General features: G+C 36.8%; 1 protein-coding gene across 2 annotated transcripts in view; it reads left to right on the forward strand.

Moving 5' to 3' along the window:
- Positions 1–21,659, forward strand: part of ZFYVE9 (zinc finger FYVE-type containing 9) — a 219,118-nt gene that overhangs the window by 1,838 nt on the left and 195,621 nt on the right. The window lies entirely within an intron of this gene.

Consider the following 21,659-nt stretch of genomic DNA (forward strand, 5'->3'; position numbering starts at 1 on the left):
AATGTTTTATTAAATTACATTGGGACCATAGTTGAATTTATCAACTAAAACAGAATAATATGGGTAATCTTTTAGATACCTAGAAAATTCGTAATTTATCTTCTTATGCAGCATGGGAAGCTCCTGGAAGTCTAGGGAGGTTAGGCATGGTAAACATTTTTGAGGAACTGTTGTGTTATATGTTATAGATATGAATTTTTTTTTCCTGTTTTTTTGACACAGACTCTTGCTATGTTGCCCAAGCAGGTCTCAAACTCATGAGCTTAAGCGATCTACCTGCCTCAGCTTCTGGAGTAGCCAGTAATACTGCACCTGGATCCTTGCATTGTTTTTGTCAGATTTTGTTTAAATATTTCTACCTGTAAAAATAGGCTTGATTAAAAATTTTGTTAGATTAATACAGGTTTTTAAAAGTCTTATTCATTTCTCAAAGTGTCTTTGAGGACCAACATTAGAATCAGTTGAGAGTGATAATTTAAATAATGCAGATTCCTGGCCACTTGAATCAGAATCTTAGGGTTAATGGTGGCTCAAAATCTCAATTTTTTTTTTTTTTTTTTTTTGTGGTGCTGGGGATTGAACCCAGGGCTTGTGCTTGTAGGCAAGCACTCTACCTTCTGAGCTCCCTAGCCCTTTTTTTTTTGTACTGGAACCCAGGATTCACACATGCTAGGCAAGTAGTTTACCACTGAGCTGCATCTCTAGCCTTAAAAAAAAAAAAAAAAAAATTTTTTTTTTTTTTTTGCTAAATTGTCCTATCTGACCTCAAACTTGTGTTACTCCTGTCTCAGCCTACTGAAATAGCTGGGATTCCAGATGTGCCATTGTGCCTGGCCAAAAAGCTTAATTTATTTTTTTGTTACTGGGGATTAAACCCAGGGCACTTTACAACTGAGCTACACCCCTTGCCATTTTTATTTTTAAATTTGAGACGAGGTCTCACTTAGTAGCCCAGGCTGGCCTTGAACTTGTGATCCTCTTGTACTTATGGTGATTTTTAAAATTATTATTTGTGTATTAGGTTCAGCCTACCTTAGTAGTTGGGATTACAGGTGTCTGCCACCTTTCCCAGCTAAAAATCTTAATTCTTATCAAGCATCTCAATTCTTAGTCCTATTAAAGCTTAGAAATCACTGCTAAAAGTTAACTAACCTTAAAAAAAAGTTACTAACCTTGATGGGTGGGGTGTTACATGCCTGTAATCCCAGCAGTTTGAGAGGCTGAGGCAGGAGGATCATGAGTTCAAAGACAGCCTCAGCAATTTAGCGAGACCCTTTCTCCAAAAAAATATAAAATAGCGTTGGGGATGTGGTTCAGTGGTTAAGCACCCCTGGGTTCAATACCTGGTTCCAAAAAAAAAGTTAACTAATGTTGCCGTCCATAGTGACACAGTGGCACATGCCCGTGATCCCAGCAGCTCCAGAGGCTGAGGCAGGAGGAGTGCAAGTTCAAAGCTAGCTTCACCAACTCAATGAAGCCCTGTCTAAAAAAAAAAAAAAAAACAAAAAACTGAAGATGCAGTTCAGTGGTTAAGTGCCCCCTGGGTTTAGTCCTGGTGCCAGGGGAAAAAAGTTAACCATTCCTACCTGACTGAAACCATAAGTTTTCTAGCAAAGCTGTCAGTCTTAAGTGGCAGTAAAGTCATTTCTCATAGCAGCAAGTGATGTTGTTAAAATATTAGGAAGGAAAGTGAAATTTTGAGGGACAGCTAATGAACAATAAATCAACAAACATTTATTGAGAGCCTACTGTGGTCACTGTGGTGAGATAGAAGGATATCTGACCACTTATCTTGGCACTTAATGGACCTGTTGTCATTGTCTGTAAAATGCAGATGGTTATCATACTTTACCTTGTAAGACTTTTAGGATAAATGTATTTGAATAAATATTGTAGTTTATAAAATAAAAATTTTTATAAAACTTTAACTATTAATCTGAAATGTCAGGTTGTCTTAAGTGTTCTGGAAACACAAAAATGACCAACGTGGGGCTGGGGATATAGCTCAGTTGGTAGAGTGCTTGCCTTGCAAGCACAAGGCCCTGGGTTCAAATCCCTAGCACCACAAAAAAAAAAAAAAAATGACCAACGTTTCTGCTAGTCATTAGCTAATTGTGGAAGCAGGACAAGTTTAATGAACTGTGACAAGGCAGGGTCAGAAAAATGTTGTTGAGTAGAATTAGGTAGATTTTTGCTTAGGGCTTCTGTGTCTCATCCAGTGCCTAGCCTTTTTTTTTTTTTTTTTTTAATTTATTTTTATTGTAAACAAATGGGATGCATGTTGTTTCTGTTTGTACATGGGGTAACAGCATACCATTTGCATAATCATACATTTACATAGGGTAATGATGTTTGATTCATTCTGTTATTTTTCCTTTCCCCCATCCCTCCTACCCCTCTTTTCCCTCTGTACAGTCCCTCTTTCCTCCATTCTCCCCCTCCATTATGTGTCATCATCCGCTTATCAGTGAGATCATTTGCCTTTTGGATTTTTGAGATTGGCTTATCTCACTTAGCATGATATTCTCCAATTTCATCCATTTGCCTGCAAATGCCATAATTTTATTGTTCTTTATAGCTGAGTAATATTCCATTGTATATATATATACCACAGTTTCTTTATCCATTCATCAACTGAAGGACATCTAGGTTGGTTCCATAGTCTGGCTATTGTGAATTGAGCAGCTATGAACACTGATGTGGCTGTATCTCTGTAGTATGCTGATTTTAAGTCCTTTGGGTATAGGCAGAGGAGTGGAATAGCTGGGTCAAATGGTGGGTCCATTCCAAGTTTTCTAAGGAATCTCCACACTGCTTTCCAGAGTGGTTGCACTAATTTGCAGCCCCACCAGCAATGTATGAGTGTACCTTTTTCCCCACATCCTCTTCAAAACCTATTGTTACTTGTATTCTTAATAATCGCCATTCTAATTGGGGTGAGATGGAATCTTATTGTAGTTTTGATTTGCATTTCTCTTATTACTAAAGATGGTGAACATTTTTTCATATGTTTGTTGATTGCTTGTAGATCTTCTTCTGTGAAGTATCTGTTCATATCCTTAGCCCATTTGTTGATTGGGTTATTTGTATTCGTGTAGAGTTTTTTGAGTTCTTTATATATTCTGGAAATTAGTGCTCTATCTGAAGTATGAGTGGCAAAGATATTCTCCCACTCTGTAGGCTCTCTCTTTGCATTGCTGATAGTTTCCTTTGCTGAGAGAAAGCTATTTAGTTTGAATCTATCCCAGTTGTTGATTCTTGCTTTTATTTCTTGTGCCATGGGAGTCCTGTTAAGGAAGTCTGATCCTAAGCCAACAAGGTGAAGATTTGGACAGTGCCTAGCCTTTAAAAAAAAAAAAAATTTTTAGCAGTAGATGGTCATAATACTTTATTTATTTATTTATTTATTTATTTATTTATTTATATGTGGTGCTGAGGATCAAACCCAGTGCCTCACACATGCTAGGCGAGTACTCAACCCCAGTCCCCAGTTACTTGCCTTTTAAGAACATTGGTAAAGGGTAGGGATGTGGCTCATTGGTAGAATATTTGCTGACATGCAAAAGGCCCTGTGTTCAAACCTTAGCACCACCAAAAAATAAAAATTAAATACAATTAAATGCATTTATTCCAATTCATGATTCAGTGTTTTCTTCTCCTTTTTTTTTCCTTTTTAATTTTTTTTTCTTATTGGTGCATTATAATTATACATAATAGTGGGATTCATTATGCCATATTGGTCCCTGCACATAATTTCATTAGTCTCATTCCCTGGTACCTTCCCTTTCCTTCCCATGATTCAGCGTTTTAAGGAAATAATTGTGTATGTTGCCTTATAAGCACTCGTTTTATATTGACTCCTTAAGAAAGGCAGAATGAATGGAGATGATCCCATTCCTTCCTCTGTTGCTAAGCTACCACTGCACTCACTAAAACTTTCATTTGGCACCTGTTATTTGCTGGCTATAGACTGGTTGATAGCAAGGCACAAAGCTTGATTAAAGATAATTGCCTGGATTTTAGCTGAAGTTCTTTTGAGCTGAAGTGTGGTGTGTATGTGTGTTTTATGATTATTAATTACATGATGTGGTGCCGTGTGTGGAGTCAGATATGGACAGGAATCCTTATTCAACTCTTAGAGACAATGTGACATTTGGATTCTGAGTTTATTCTTCTGTGTTATTGGAGTAAAAGTACCCATCCCAGGGAAGTAGAACAGGTTCTGTGAGAAAAAAAGTCATCAAAAGCAATTAACTCAGTGTCTGTCACATAGAAAATAATCAGTAAATATACATTCCCATTCTTCCTTTTGGGGAAAATAAAAACAAAAACCAGACTTTGGAATTTCTGTGTGACTTAAAATTTGGTAGCTTTAATTTTTTTAGAGAATAAATCTACTTTGAAATTCTTTGAAATTTTCAATAGAAATAATTTTGGTCCTAATGTAGTACACATTTTTTCCATTTCATTTTTGTTGCACATTATTCATTTTCACAATTTTACATTGATATTTTAAAAATTTTTTATTTGTTCTCATTTATTGTACATGACAGTAGAATACATTTATACATTTTGATAGATCATACATAAATGGAGTATAATCTCTTATTTTTCTGATTACACGTATTGTAGGATCACATGGGTCATGCAGTCATATATGTACATGAGGTAATAATGTCTGTTTCACTCTACTATCATTCCTACTCCTATATGTTTCCCCTCCCTTCACTCCCCTCTACCTAATATAAAGTAACTCTAATCTTCCCTATCTCCCCCTGCCCCCATTGTGAATTAGCATCCATATATCAGAGAAAACCTTTGACCTTTGGTTTTTCTGTTTGACTTATTTCACTTAGCATGATATTCTTCAACTCCCAACCATTTACCAACAAATGCCAGAATCTCATTCTTCTTTAAAGCTGAGTAATATTCCATTTATACATATATATATATATATATATATATACACACACACACACATACATATATATAATCACATTTTCTTTATCCATTCATCTGTTGAAGGGCATCTAGGTTAGTTCTGTATTATGTGTCTTTGACCTGCATTTTATAGAGCAACATTCTTTATATATAATGATCATTGGAAAATACATAGTTGCCAGTCATGAATAGAAATAGTTTATATACTTAATTTTCAAAAATAATATCAATTTATTAAACATTTAAGAACTGAAGAGTTTTCAAAACAAAGTCTTTTCCGTACAAACTATAGTAAATTAGAACTAGATTTTATAACCTGTCATGTAAGGGGTCCAGTCTTATAACCTATATTACCTTGGACAAGTTTCTGACTTTCTTTAAGCCTTAATTTACTCTTCTATAAAATGAGGCTGACAGTACCCTCTTTATAGGATTACTGTGAGGACTAAGTGATACCTGAGAAAGAGAGCTCCATGAACCGTGGGAGTTCAGTCCCATGGGTCCTAATAAGTAAGTGTTACTCGAGAAGTGGAAAACGTATTTGTTTGAATTTTGAAAGAGCTTAAAAGATCATTATTTATTTATATAGTTTACTACTAAGAAAGAAAATCAGCATGATCAATTTTTGGGAGAGGGTATTGGGGAATGAACCCAGGACTGCTTTGCCACTAAGCCACATCCCCAGCCCTCTTTATTTTTTATCATAAGACAGGTCTTGCTGACTTGCTGAGACTGACCTCAAAATTGTGATCCTCTTGCTTGAGCCTTTCAAGTTGATGGGATTACGGGTGTGTACCATGGCCCCTGGCAACATGATCAAATTTTGAAGTGTTAGAGGTACTTAAGGATGAATCAAGGTGTTGGTAGAATTAATATTTTAATTCTGCAGTTAGTACAATGCCTTATACCTTTTGAGGAAATGCCACATCCTGTTTTACAAAGTGACCAGTCCTTTTTAAATTCCCAGTAATGAGAGTTCCAGTTTCTTCACATCCTCACCAACACTTGCTGTATTTTTCATTGATTATAAATATCTTAGTGAGTGTGAAGTGGTAAGGTAAAGTTCTGTTTGAGGTTTGTAACTTTTGTGTATATAATTCTTGAAGCTTTGACTGGCAGATAGATTGACAGATTCTTTGGTGATAAGGAATGTTTCGACTGAGGATAAAAGCTATGAACGTTCTAGTTTCCTGTTTAGTAAGCAGTGAATTCAGTTATTAGAACTTGTTAATCACATTGGGTAAGTGATGGGAATGGTAGTGTGTGGACTTGTGCTATTTAAAAGTCTGTCTTTTAAGGCTATTTTTCTTTTTTTTCATCATTTTAGTTTTTTTTAAAAATTAGTTTTTTATATGTTGATAGATCTTTATATTTTATTCATTTATTTATATATGGTGCTGAGAATTGAACCCAGTGTCTCACACATGCTGGGCAAGTGCTCTACCACTGAACCACAACCTCAGCCCCAATAATATTTCTTAACAAAAGGCAATTTGTATGTTGATCACATCTACCTTCCCTGTACCCTTCTTTCATCCTCCCTTCTCTTCCTCAATATATGCATGAATGGAAATGTCACAATGAAACCTGTTAATTTGTATCTGTAATATGTGTTGTTAATAATAAAAAAGGCAATTGTAAGCCCTTGGTTTAGTTTTCCTTTAATTTGACTGAAACATTTCTAAAAATTTAGAGTCCAGTTGCATATAAACGTTTCAAAGCACTCATGTCTGACAGACTTTAAAGATTGCCATATCAATGATATATACTTTTATATAAATATAAATTTGTCATTGTTTTTTATTCTTATGTGTAGGATATTAGCCTATTTTTTGTTTTTCATTTAGGGTATTAAAGCTTTTCTATGAGATTTTGTAGCACATAATTCAAAAACAGCAATAGGGACTTGCTAAAGTTTCTAAAAAGTTTTTTCAGACCAGTTAGAAAATACCGCAGGGAACCAGTGTTTCATAAACAAAATGCAAGTTTTGGGCCTTAATTTCTATATACAATGGAATACCCACAATGTTTTCCCACTCACTTTTGAAACCTGTAGTGCTAACTTTGAACTGAGGTGAAAGATTTCCACTGGTTTGTTACACAGTCTTTGAGTTGCTTTGCATGCCATTATTTTCATATAAAGTTATGAAAACAGTAGTTCTGGAACCTTTTTGGTAGATTTTTTTTTTTTTTGCGGTGCTGGGGATCGAACTCAGGGCCTTGGCAAGCACTCTACCAGCTGAGCTATCTCCCCAGCCCTTTTTGGTAGAATTTATGAAAAGGTAAGCATTTTTTTTATAATTTGATTTGGTTAACCTTCATGTTTAAGGTTTGGTATTTTATCTGACAGAATATGTTTTATTAAAATAAAGAAAGAGTAAAGGGTGCATATTTTTATTACTATTTCATAGCACAAAATATTTCAAGATTCTCTTAATTAAAATAAATTGAGAGTAGGGGCTGTAGTTCAATGGTAGAGCACTTGTCTTGAACGTGTGAGGCATAGGATTCAATCCTTAGCTTCACATAAAAATAAAATAAAGATATTGTGTCCATCTACAACTAAAATATATATATATATATTTTAAAAATATGTAAAATAAATTGAGCAAGTAATTTCAAAATTTTGTAAAATTTTTCTATTAGGGTTTATGTAAATGTTACTGTCCATTTTTCATTAAAAAAATTTTTTTAGTTGTAGATGGGCACAATACCTTTATTTTATTTATTTATTTTTATGTGGTGCCTCATTCCTGCTAGACAAGCACTCTACCACCCTGTTTTTCACTTTCAATTGAACAAGAGAAACAAACTCTAAAAAGTAATGGAAATAAAACACTTGCCAGTTTGTGAAAAACCTCAATTTCAGAATACATCATGTAGACTTTTGTATGATTCTAGTGATGTAATAATCACCCATAGTTTCTGTTTGTTTTTAAATTCGTAGCCGAGGTAAATTATTTTTGAGGTTACTATGAAGTCATTCTTGGAAATTCCTGCTCAGTGTTTAAGAACTGAGGTTGAGATTCTTTAACCTGGCAGACAGCCCTTTGGGATTTGGTTCCAACCTGATCATTCCTTATTCCTTTTTCTGCATCCAGTTCTTCCAAGATTTCAAGTTCATGAAGTGTTCCTTGATTTTGTTTATGTTATATTATTTGTGTAATACAAAAACTTTACCTACAGTGTGCCATCTTTCTGTTAGGTATTTTGTGTATGTTATTTTCACCTATTAAAATGACCTGATTTAAAAACATTTTTTTTTAGTTGTTGATAGACCTTTATTTATTTATATATGATGCTGAGGATCAAATCCAGTGCTTCACATGTGCTAGGCAAGTGCTCTACCATAGAGCCATCCCCAGCCCTACAATGACCTTATTATATTCATAGTATTATGCATATTTTACAGCTGAGGGAACTGAGGCTTGGAGAGTTTTATTGATTTTCCACATCCATGTATCTCTGACTACAAAGTCTACATTCTTTTCTCTTGCGAATCTTTCCATGTGTCTGTGTTTGTTTTATCTAATTATTTTCCACGGTGCTTCAGAAAGTATTCATATTGGGAGAGTACAAATTTAGTTGACTGACTTTGGTAGATATTTGCCTTGGAAGTATACTATTGGCATGTAGAATTTTGTATAAGAAAAGTTGGATATGTATGTGTTGTATATATTTTGGGACTTTTAGCTTTCATATACTGTTATTTTTGAAGTTGTTAAATGTTTCATTTGCTATTACTAGAGAAATATAAAAATTGATGAGTTTTAGTTCTGTGATCTGAAAATGAGTGGTAGATTAGACAATGAGGCCCCTTATGTGTTTAATATTCTATTCTGTATTCTAAAGGAGAACCAGGTGAAAAGATAAATGGCATGTAGATGACTCCAGGCACTGGTGATGGACTCTCATAGATGAAATGAGGAACTGGGCACAGTGGTGGTTTAGGAAGATGGGAAATCCAATACCAAGGGATTTATAATTTATGTAAAAGTTTTCCTTGTAATCAATAAAGAGAATGTATATCTGAATAAAATGCCTGAAACTCTGAAAATTTAGTTTGTGACTGGGGTCTCTTCTTTCTGTAGTTAATACTCCCTTTCTTCTGTCCTTTCTTGTGATAGTGTACATATGTTTGAGAAAAATGTATCTGGAGCTATGTTACATGAAAATAACAAGGTCATCAGTAGAACACTTGAAATAATTAAAGCTCTCCTGTTGCTCACAATGTGAATGTATGTAATTGAAGTGTGACCTTATTACTTGTAGATCTTCAGAGTTTGTGAAAGAAAGGAAGGAAGGAATATTTTGCATTCAGAAAGGATAAAGTGAGCTTTTTTTGAGGCGGGGTACCGGATATTGAACTCAGGGGCACTCCACTACTGAATCACATCCCTAGGCCTATTTTGTATTTTATTTAGAGATAGGGTCTCAGTTGCTTAGTGCCTCACAATTGCTGAGGCTGGTTTTGAACTCAAGATCCTTCTGTCACAGTTCCCCGAGTCACTGGGTTTACAGTGCGTCACCGCACTTGGCATAAAGTGAGTTCCTGGCGTAATGTGAGTTTTTTTTTTTTTTTTTGTAATGTGAGTTTTGATGACAAAACTTTTATACCTCTTTTCCACTCTCAGGTGTTAGAGCTACTAATAGTAATAAAAAGACATGGGTAATGTTTTGACTTTCTGGAAAGCTAGAAAATTCTTATCCTTTTCTTTATTAGCTTCTTCTGGAATCCTTGCATTACTGAATCTTGACTTTGGAAAGAAATTGTCCTAGGCCAGGATTTCTAGTGTATTTCCCAGGTGCAAAGATATATTCTTAGTTTTTTGTTTTGTTTTTACAGTGCTGAGGATTGAACCCAGGGCCTTGTGTTTGCAAGGCAAGCACTCTACCAACTGAGCTATATCCCTAGCCCAAAGATATGTTCTTTAGTCACATGAGTTTGGGTTTTCTGCATTCTGTATAGATCAGGTACAGATTTGCAAATACACATTAATATTTTAAAGACAGAGTAAAAGTTAAGAGACTTTTTTAACTTTGTCTATGTATTAACCCAAACAAATTTATTTAGCCCTAGAGTCCTTCTCCCCACCACATGGTACTTAGTAATACACCTTTTACTGATGTAGGTCAACTTTTATCTGTTTTTATAAAGCTTCACTCTCACAATTTCAATGAATATTTGACTCTTGGTTGATAAGCCCTGATTACTTCCAGAAGAGGATCATTCTGTTGTTGTTTACTACTGTTAGAAAGTTTTCTTTTATGTTTGGCAAAAAAATTTGCTTTCCTCTAGTGTCTGTCATTTTGTTGTTTTGCTTTCTGAGTAATAAGTAAATTACTCTCATCCTAATGTCTAAAGATGACAAGATAATACCCTGTCTCTCGATTAATTAAAAGTACATGCAATGAATCAGACTGCCTGGGTTCAAATTTTAATTAAACTACTTTTAGCTCAGTGTTGTGGCACATGCCTATAATCCCAGTAACTTGGAAGGCTGAGGTAGGAGGGTTGCAAGTTCAAAACCAGTCTCAGCAATTTAGCAAGGCCTTGTCTCAAAATACAAAAATAAAAAGGGCTGGGGATGGGCTCAGTGGTAAAGTGCCCCTTGGTGAATTAAGTTTGCTCTCTCTTAACACCTCATAGTGGAGATTAAATTTCAACCCATGAAACTTTGGGGACCACATTCAGACCAAATTCATACCCAGAGTAAGTACTCTGAAAGCCCTCATGTAAGTGTTGCTAGTTAGGACTGTATTGATAGCAAAGGCAAACCCATATCTATAATAAGTGTCCTGTAATAGTGAGAATTAGTTGCTGGCTCTTCTGAGATAGAAGGGGTACAGTGTAGTCAACTTGCTTGATTCACGGTTCTGTCTTATGGGCTTGGTATTGGTTTCTGTTGCTCATAGGTTGGTCGTTCAGAATTAGGCTTGGTAAATGGGAGTCTATACCGCTTTGTCCTTATCTCCATTTCTGCCACATGACCTCTATTCATTTCTTCATCCTGCAAGTTCTGGGATAGCATATGTCAATTAGCTGAATCATTTTGTCTGTTTAGTGTCTTTTCTGTGTCAGATGCTTTCTGATGGGCATAATACATAAAACAGATTTTCATACTTTTCATATTTTGTACCTACTCCCATATACAATTGACTGTATTGGAAATATCTGGAAAAAATGCATCTGTACTGAACATGTAGACTTTTTTCTTGTCCTTGTTTCCTAAACAATACAGGATAATAACTATTTATATAGCATTTCCATAGCACTAAGTATTTATTTGCCCCTACCCATACCTCTTGCATTTTTTTTTTTTTTTTTTTTTTTTGGTGGGGAAGTATTAGAGATTGTGCCTGGGGTGCTTCATACTGAGCTGCATTTGCAGTTCTTTTATTTTTATTTTTATTTTTATTTTGAGACAGGATCTCATTGGGTAGCTGAGAATCTTGTCAAGTTGCTGAGGTTGACCTCTAACATGGGATCCTCCGCTGGGATTACAGGTGTACACCACTGTGCCTGGCCCCTCTTCTTACATTCTTTTTCCTTAAAGGCCTCTGACAAGTTGACCAAGTTCATTTGACATTGTCCATGGGTCTGTATATATTCTCACCCCAGGATATTTTTCTTTCTACACAAATCACAATCAAGTACACCACTTAAAGTTTTTTTAGAAAGGTTTTCTTTTACTATCAAGGTCACTCTTAAGTGTAACTGTATTGAAGCTGTTGTTTATTTTCAGCCTGCATTCACGTACTGAACTGAACTGTTTGTAAGCCAAGCTTCAGCTTTTTTTCCCCTCCTATTTTGATCCCAAAGGATCACCTAAGCAGCTATAGATGTGAACTGAGGAAGGGGTGCTAGTAAAACTGTGGGGGCATCAGGGAAGTCTTGGCTGTTTATGTAGCTTACTTATACCCTTTGGTTCTGTTTCAGAAAGTTCAATCCTTCATGCACCATTTGCATCTTATAATGGGTTGCTGCTGAGCTCATCTAGCTTTGTAAATGGGAGAATCATAGTTAATTCAGCTCATTAGCAAAAGTTTTGGACACATGGTACCCCATGATCAAGCATTTTATCTCCTACCAGGACTTAGAAGCACCCCAGGAATTGTTTTTTTAATAGCATGACTTTCCTGTAGAATTTCAGGGTCTTGCATTGTAATTCTTCCACTGGGGCTTGCTATCAGCTCTATAATACATCTTTTCCCACATTTCAGTGGTATAGTAATCTGCAGGTGCTGAAGAGTTGTTTCCCCCACTCAAAGTGGGTAGCATCTGGTATATAGAATGTGTTGCCTTTAGAATCTGAAGATGCCCATCCTTTTATTTATTTAAGTATTGTACCAGGGATTGAACCCAGGGGCCTTAACCACTGAGCCACCCCCAGCCCTTTTTATTTTGTATTTTGAGATAGGGTCTCACCAACTTGCTGAGGCTGGCTTTGATCTTGTGATCCTCCTGCCTCAGGCCCCTGAGCTATTGGGGTTACAGGTGTGCACCACCGTGCCCTGCTATTTATTTGTTTATATATTTTGTTGCTGTGCTGGAGATTGAACCCAGGGCCTTGTGCATGATAGGCAAGTGTTCCACCACTGAGCCACATCTCCAACCCTTGTACTTTTTTTTTTTTTTTTTGGTATTGTGGGGGATCACAAGATGCAGCAGTTTGCTTTTTGCTTTGCAAGTGATGTATTGGCATGAACTTTACCACTGGACTCTTAAAACATCACTGAAATGGCTGAATCCCTCTGTGTCCATGGATTCCATATCCACAGATTCAATTGACTATGGATTGGAAATAGTTGGAAAAAATACATATGTACTGATGCATGTACAGACTTTTTTCTTGTCATTATTCCCTGAACAATACAGTGTGACAAACAACTGTTTATATAGCATTTACACTGCATTAGATATTAAGGTATTATAAGTAATCTAGAGGTGACTTAAAGCGTAGCAGGAGGATATGTCAAGTTTATATGCAAGAACTGTGCCATTTTATATAAGGAATTTGAGTGTCCACATATTTTGGTGTCCATAGGATCCTGGACCCAATCCCCCATCAATGCTGATGGATGATTGGAGAGTTTTTCCCCGACCCTTTGGAGTACATATATCTTACCTGCCCTTCAGCATGTAAGCCACTTCTTGCTCCTCAACAAGATCAACACAATTTCCTTGATGTAATGGACAAATGTGCTGTTCTGAGTCTCTCTTCACACTATATGGATATGTTTAAGTTAGTGGGTCTGGATCTGAAAACTGACTCAGGTCCAGGAATTGGATAAGGGGTAGTAGATTTTTACTGGACAGTCATTCTCAGCCTTCTGCTTTTTCATACTCTTGCCTTGTTTTGATTAAGCAGAACTGTGGTCAACGTTTTCTCCTAATGACACATTTCTATTAACTATTTCCACAGCTCCCTGCGGGTCAGGCTTTATTGTCTGTCTCCAACCTTGTCAGTCATGATAATAACTGATGCACTAGTTTCTGGTGTTGCCACCTGGCCTTTTGCCTCAGTGCCCCATCATCCCTATTGTTATCAATAAGCCAAGCAAGCTCTGTGACAGCTTCTCCTTTAGGGAAGAAACATGGTTGAACTTCTTAGCAATGTTCATGCCTCTCATACCAGTATATTCCTGATGGCCTTGGTTAATAGTCTGACCTCACAAAATATATCCACTCTTACCATACACACTTTCTTGAGCCTGTTAATCCCATCCTCCGCTCTCTACCATGTCATTTCAGGCATTTCAGTCCATTTCAGTATCATCATTTTTATCTGGGCTTCCAGGAGCCATCATAGCAGTAAGTTTATACCATCCCCCAGGTCCATGCCATAGTATTAATTTCCAGATTGTGAGTGCCCTCTCCCGCCACTGTCCCAGCATACTTTACCTCAACCTAATATTCCTGTCTTCTTAATTAAACACCCTCAAAATCTAGCACCCACGGATATTACTCCAATCTGCTGCTTTATGCTAATTCTTATAGTTTCTTTGAGATGTATAGTACTTTTCCTCCTATTTCAGCCCCAACATGTTCGTGGCAGGATTAGTAATAGCTACTATCTTGGCAGCCAGGAGTGGAGATGGAGGCAAATCTGGTGGAGAACTTTTATTACCTTGAGCTAAAAGGTCCCTGAAGTGTGGGTCCTGCACAGTGGGGAGTACTAACTCATTCCTACATACTCTGAGGGTTCAAAGGATTCTGGAGGATGGCAGTCTTTGAGGGCATCCATCTTAGATGACCCTATCCCATCTATGAGCCTTCTAGGTTTTCTAAAGTGGACCTGACCTCGATATAACGTATCATGCTGGTGGAGCATTCTATTATCTTTGAAGTAAGGGTCTTTTACCACCCTGAGTTTGTTCTTCAACTTTTACTGTTCTCCCACTGTCGGTGGTACAGATCTCTTTTTTTCGGCTTCCAAAGAGACCTCTGGCTTTCACATTTAATTTTTTTTTTTTTTTTTTGCAGCCCTGGGGTTTTCAACTGTTTTGTTAACTGCCCTCGCTTGGGAGTCAACGTAACCTAAGCCAATTCCATTGTTCTTGTATGTATTATGTACCCCTATACTTTTCAGACATCTGAATCTTCATACTAGCTAGAGAGTTCCTGTCTGGGAATATTCTCCATAAAACTTGTGAAAGCATTAGTTAAAACTTGGGCCACCAGCTTGTGCCAAGGATTGCCTATACCTCACACACCCAGCTGGCATGAGATTCTCATTGTCAATAGAACAGCAAGTGACCTAGTTTCCAAGCTCCATCTTACCTCCTACATTCTCAATCCATTTCTGATACCAGCCATATCAGTTGCAGTCTCTTAGGAAATAGCTGCTAAAACAGAGTTAGGAATACAAGAGGTTTATGTGGAAGGGAAGGACTTCTGTGAAAAGAAAGGAGGATAAGGCAGAACTGTCAGGGAAAGCGTTAGAGTGCAATGCAGACCGGACAGTCTGACAACCTAGTGAAGACCCTAGAGCAAAAATTATCAGTTAGAGAAGTTCTGAGATACACAGAAATGGCCAGGCCTTAGTGCCCAGGCTGTGATTAGTTATTGGCTGGGACTACCCGGGAAGTACATGGCCTCAACTTAAAATTAGGGGATCCTGAAGGGATTGCAGCTAGAGACTTGTGTAACTATACACCTAGAAACTTATTGGCAAGGTCTTTCATGAAGATTGATTCAAGTGACTCACTTTTATGACTGCCAAACATATTAAGTAATGTTAGGTATTATTATTATAATAATCATTTGATTAAATTTTTCTAAGTTGCTTTTATACTTTAGCTGAAATTATTTTTCTATTTTTGCAGAACTGGGATTGAACCTATGGTTCATCTGCTGTTGAGCTACATCCCCAACCCCCCACTTTTTTTTTGTTTTGAGACAGGGTTTTGCAAAGTTACACAGTCTGTCCTTGAACTTGTGATCCTCCTGCCTCAACCTCCCAAGTCATTGGGATTATACATGTGATTCATCAGCCCAGCTGTAACTAAAATCTTTTCTAAATATCTTAACTTCTTCTTTATTTTGTCAACAATATGTTTGCCAATATGGAACACAAGATTTAAAAAAAAAATTTTAGTTGTAAAAGGACACAGTATCTTTATTTTATTTATTTATGTTTATGTGGTGCTGAGGACTGAATCCAGTGCCTCACGCATACTAGGCAAGTACTCTACCACTGAGCCAAAACCCCAGCCCCAGAACACAAGTTTGTACGTAGAACAGAAAACAAGTATTTCAGGTGTGATCTGGCACATAGATAGTGCTCAGCGAATGTTAGTTAAAAGGAACTGTGCAGTTGATCAGTACAGCATGAAGCATGATACTCTCCCTACATCCCATTTCTAGTAGTGCAACTTCAGATTTTGTAGCTTGTTGCTTATTTCCTGATGACTTTTTTCTTTTCTTGTTTTTTTCCTTTTCATTCCCTGATGATTTTTTCTATAATCATTATAGAAAATAGTTGTCTTTTTTTTCATTTTTTTTGATTCATTGTACACAAATGGTGTACAACTTTTCATTCCTCCAGTTGTACACAATATAGTCACACTTTGTGTAATCAAACATGTACATAGGGGAGTCTTTTGATTTAATTTAAATTTTTTTTTTTTTTTGGTGGTGCTGAGGATTGACCCCAGGACCTTGTACTTGTGAGACAAGCACTCTACCAACTGAGGTATATCCCCTGTCCTAATTTAATTTTTATTTATTTTAAAACCTTTTTAAGTTTGGGTCATTTAAAACACAAGTATAGAACTAGGTATCTATAAAGCACTGTGAGATAGATGGTATTTAGTTCATTTTCCTAATTCAATTCAATCTTTTATTTTTAGATGTTGATGAACCTTTATTATTTATATGTGGTGTTGAGAATTGAACCCAGTGCCTCACACATGATAGGCAAGTGCTCTACCACTGAGCCACAACCCCAGCTCCTTGATTCAGGCTTTTAAATACTGATTCTTTGATCTAGCAGATCTAGCTGTTATACTTTTCTTAATATCATATTATAGATTTCATCATTGGGCAATAAAATAGCCATATCAAAAAATATTGAACAGCATTAGACCAAGAATCAAGTTATAGGCCATACCATTATAGATGTACCCTGAGGTAGATAGTATCTATGGTCAACACTATTCAGCCTATATTAGGAATTAACTGTTTTAAAATATGACCCTAGTTTATACATTTATCCATTAAAAGATAATGAGAAACTTTGTCAAATAAATACCTTGCAGAAATCCAGCAGACCAAGACTGGGCATTGAGGCAAAAAAAGGGAAATGATTTGGCCTGACTTAGTGAATCTGTTAGGCTATGGATGATTGCTGCATTCCTTTTAAAGTATATGCTTTTACTTTTATATGCTAGTAATCAGCTGGGTGATGTCCCCCAACCTTTCAGGATTTCCTTGGCAGTAAAATAATAGGATTAGCAAGTTCATAGAGACAGAAAATGGAATGGTGGTTGTCAGGAGCTGGGGAGAGGAGAAATTAGGAAGTTATTGGTTAATGGGTACTGAGTGTCTTTGGGAAGATGAAAAAGTTCTAGAGATGGATGAAGGTGTTTATTGTACACCAGTGTGAATGTACTTCTTGTCACCGAACTATACACTTGAAAATAAGTAAAATTTGATTATGTATACCACAAAAAAAAATACAAAAAATAAATTAAGAGCTGGGATGTAACTCAGTGGTAGAATGCTTGCCTCGCATTTGCAAGGCCCTGTGTTGGGTCCCCAGCACTGTCAAAAAAAAAATTAAGACCAATATTGAACAATAGTGTAAAAAATCTATTGATCTCTTCTTGTTTTTCATTATATAAATATAACAAAACCTCATATCAGGTTTAATAGTGAAGCACTAAAGATTTCCTATAATATTCAGAAACAAGAGAATAGGTCTACCAGTCACCACTTTGGGAGGAGCTACCAAAGTAATTAGGAAAGAAGAAAGAAATAAAAGACATCATCAGGGGCAAAAAATAAAAAAACCAAAAAACAAACAATCCAGACCAAACCAAATCAAAACAAGCAACCTGGTAGAAGGGTTATATTGAACTCCTTTGACTCTAAGTTAGAGAAACAAAAGACCCACTGGAAGTATATAATAGGACTCCAGTCTGCAGTGGAGACTGTTGTGCGTGTGTATGTATGAGAGGAAACCAGGGGTAAAAACATGATTGAATTAGTCTGTAGAATCACTTGGGAATGGGTAAATGGGAGACAGGACAAATTCATGGGGTGTATATATTCATTTGCATGGATGTATCTGCCAAATTAGAACACTTACTTGTGTGTGCTGCTGTGGAGATTCTGGAGTTTTATTAATAGTATCAAGTTAGTTTAGAACTTTGGATTCTTCCAACAGAAAAGTTTAATATTTTGAGTTTGGTAATTAGTGGTCAACATAATTCCTAGAACATTGCAAGGTGATTTAGATTATAAGAATTATTTAAGAGGCAGACGTAAATCATGACAAATTTAGAGGTCTTTAGGGTTATGTTACTAGTTATTGGAGAGTTTATAGCTTTTTTTTACTGAATTTTTTTTTATTTTTTACAGACTGCATTTTGATCCATTGTACACAAATGGGGTACATTTAACATTTTTTAAAATCTTTTTTAGATGTTGAAAGACCTTTATTTTATGAACCTAGTACCTCACACGTGCTTAGGCAAACACTCTACCACTGAGCCACAACCCAGCCCTCATAGCATTGTGTTTTATATTGCATTTATTTTTATTTTTTCTTGGTGTGTATTTATACAGAATGATGGGTTTCATTGTGACATGTTTGTATATACATAAAAACATAATTTGATCAGTTTCTCTCCCCAATACCTTTCTCTCTATATATATTTATAAGTTCAACAGAATGGCTAGATAAACTCTGTCAATGTTTAACTGTATTATATGAAAAAGTTGTAATGATAGGATTCTTAATGTGTACCCTTCATTGTTTTTCATCTGTTTGTTCATACATACTAACTCTATGCTAATAACTTTTTAAATATATATGTGTGTTTTAGTTGTAGATGGACACAATACCTTTATTTTACTTATTTATTTTTATGCGGAGCTGAGGCTCAAACCTGGTGCCTCACATATACTGCTAGGCAAACGCTCTATAGCTGAGCCACAACCCCAGCCCACTAGTAATTTTTTTAAAAATATAGGTGTGGGTTTTCTCTTCTTTTTCCTTCTCCTCCTCCTCCTCTCTTCCTCTCCCGCCCGCCTTTCTTCTGTCTTCTTTGCAGTTCTGTGTGTGCTTGGGATTGAACCCAGAGCCTCACATGTACTTAATATGTACTCTATCACTGAACTATATCCCCAGCCCTCCAAAATATAGAAGCTTGCATTCCACATTTCCTCACTCTGAACAGTTTTTTTTTTTTTTTAAAAAGACATGGCATGACACTTAGATCCTATGACATTCTTGCAGCAACAATCTTTGGTTCTATAGCTTTTTTGGAAAAAGGCAAATTAAGTTTAGGATTGGTGGAATATTTTTAGCAGGCTCTTGAAATGAAAGAAGTGTTAGTTGCATTGTAGTGTTATGTACTTTTTAAAATCATGTATATCTTATGGTGGTTTCTGTGTGAAATTTGTAGCCACTTGAGTGAGGAGGTATTGCTTTTCATTTAGTACAGTTCTTTTTATTGTTGTTGCAGTGCTAGGGGTTGAACCCACTACTTTACACATGCTAGGCAAGTGCTATACCACTGAAGAATACTCCCAGCCCTAGTATTGTACTTTTTAAAGGAAACTGTTATTAAATCTTTTATAAATCATATTTGAAAGTAGAAACAAATTAAGTTTATGTTGTAGATTAGATTAGATAATTCAGTAGCAAATTCTAGATGAAGTATCAAGATCATTTTAGTATACTGAAATTTTGTTGCTCTGATTTTTGCTGGAAATACTTTGTAGTCAGCCAGCCCTAATCTGACCCCTCTGTAAATTTCTCCCTCTCATCCACTGTTTTCCTCCTCATTTAATCTGCCCTTAACTTTTGTTGTTGCCTCTATTTGAAGCTCTCTAGATAGTCACACAGTTGCTTCCTGACATTCAGAACTTGATATAGATGTCACCTGTCTTAGTGAGACTTTTCCTGGCTGAGCTGTCTCCAGTTGTAGCTCCCGATCTTTTTCCTTCCTTTCTTTCTTTTTCAATTTAGCTCATATCAGCCAAGCAAATATTTTACATGCTTATCTTGTTTAGTTATCCATTTTCATTCATTAGAATGTAAGCCTTGTGAGGGCTGAGTTAGGCCTGTTTACTTTTGTTTCATTCCCATTGCTTTAGACTTGTACCTATAAAACAGTAGGTACCCAAGTACTGCTTTGGTGAATATTTATATAAATATGTATTATGTCCATGTTTTTGTTGAAATTATGTTGTAATGAGATATGAACAAAAAACTTGTTGTTATGAAGTTTTTGCTTTCTAGCACCCTGCTATTCTAAACTTGATTGTGTCCTATAATAAGCAAGTTTATTTATTGAATATCTTTATCAACTAGGAAGGTCATTTTTTTCCCTGCAGAAACATATTTTTCTTATATGATAAAAACAATTTGTGTGTGGTTTTTTTTTTTTTTTTTTTTTTTTTTTTGGCTGATGGTGTTTTTAATTATAGATTGTAGCTTAGAAGATAAACACTGGTCAGTATTACCTGCCACTGTTTGCCATCATCCTCCATGAACAACCTCTAGGAGATCCAGGTTTTGTCCAAGAAATTGGAACCAAGAGGAAAAAGAGTCCCAGCCACATGGCCACTCCTGTGTCTACACCTATTAGGACAGCCTTATGCAGAAAGCCTAAGGCTCTGGTAGCAGGGAGGACTTGGTTGCCTAATACTTTTCTTTCTTTTTTTTTTTTTTTTTTTTTACCCACAGAAGAAAAGCTGGCTTCTAAAATTAGATGGGGGGTTGAATGTTCAGGGGAGTTTTGTTTTGGTACTGAGCATTGAACCCAAGGGTGCTTTACCACTGAGCTACATTCCAGCCTTTTTTATTTTTAATTTTGAGACAGGGTCTCACCAAGTTGCTCAGGTGCTGAGACTGGCCTGGAATTTGCAGTCTGCCTGCCTTAGCCTCCCAAGTTGCTGGGATTATATGCATGCACTACCATGCCCAACTCAGAAAAGTTGAGTTTTGAGTTTTGAGAGTTTGCTTCTCTATCAGTGTTACAATCCATTCCCTGCACCAGTAGGCATATTTTTCATACATTCAAAAATGTTTCCAGAACTCCAGATATACAAGTACCTCCACCATGTCATCAACCCCCGCCTAACAGGTTGCTGTCAAGACAGGCTAGACCTTGCCAACCACAGGCCTTCCTCTAGAAGTCCTGAGATGGGGCACTCTTAGAAGACTGGAGGTTTGTACAGAGCTTGTACATGTTATGGAGTGCTTGTGTGAGAAAGGCCCCGCTGGGGTTGATCTCCATCAAAGTCAAGTTATCCAGCTTGGCATGTGCCTCCTGCTGCTGCACAAAGCTGTCAGCAGACATCTGAGAATTTGGACATGGGCATGTCCCACAGATCCTTGATCAGGGTCCGGATTGCGTCTGCTTTTGGGATGTTATCTGAAGCATGATTGAGCAGAAGTTTGATGAGTTCCATGTAGTAAGGACTGGGCACAGGGGTAAAAGTTTCCTTGTTTCATTCATGATCCCTCATCTTCTCCAGCTTTTCTAAGTCCATCCACTCCAGGGGCAGCAGCTGACACTTCTGCCTCTGCTTCAGGTTCACCGCCACAGCAGCACTTGCACTGACAGGCTGGGGTTGACACTTCTGCCTCTGCTTCAGGTTCACCGCCACAGCAGCACTTGCACTGACAGGCTGGGGTTGAATGACTCCAGCCCCGCCCCCCCCCCCCCCCCCCCCCACCATGAGGTAGATCTTGTCCAGGCTGAATTTGGGAATGACGGTAACCAGCTCCTCAGCCAGAAACTCAACTTCTGCAGTGTCAGTGCTGCCTCAGGCCACGCAGCTTCTTGCATCTAGAGACAACCCACTATTTGTGTTTTTTGTTGTTGTTGTTTAGAGGTGCTGGGCCTCATGCATGCTAAGCATGTGCTCTGTCACTGAGCTATACCTCCAGCCCTATGGTGGAACAGTTGTATATATTGAAACAGCAAAAATTAGTTTTGATTTTTCACAAGTTTTATTTCAAAAGATTAAATTTTTT

This window comes from Sciurus vulgaris (assembly GCF_902686455.1).
Source record: "Sciurus vulgaris genome assembly, chromosome: 1".
In the NCBI taxonomy this organism is placed as follows: domain Eukaryota; kingdom Metazoa; phylum Chordata; class Mammalia; order Rodentia; family Sciuridae; genus Sciurus; species Sciurus vulgaris.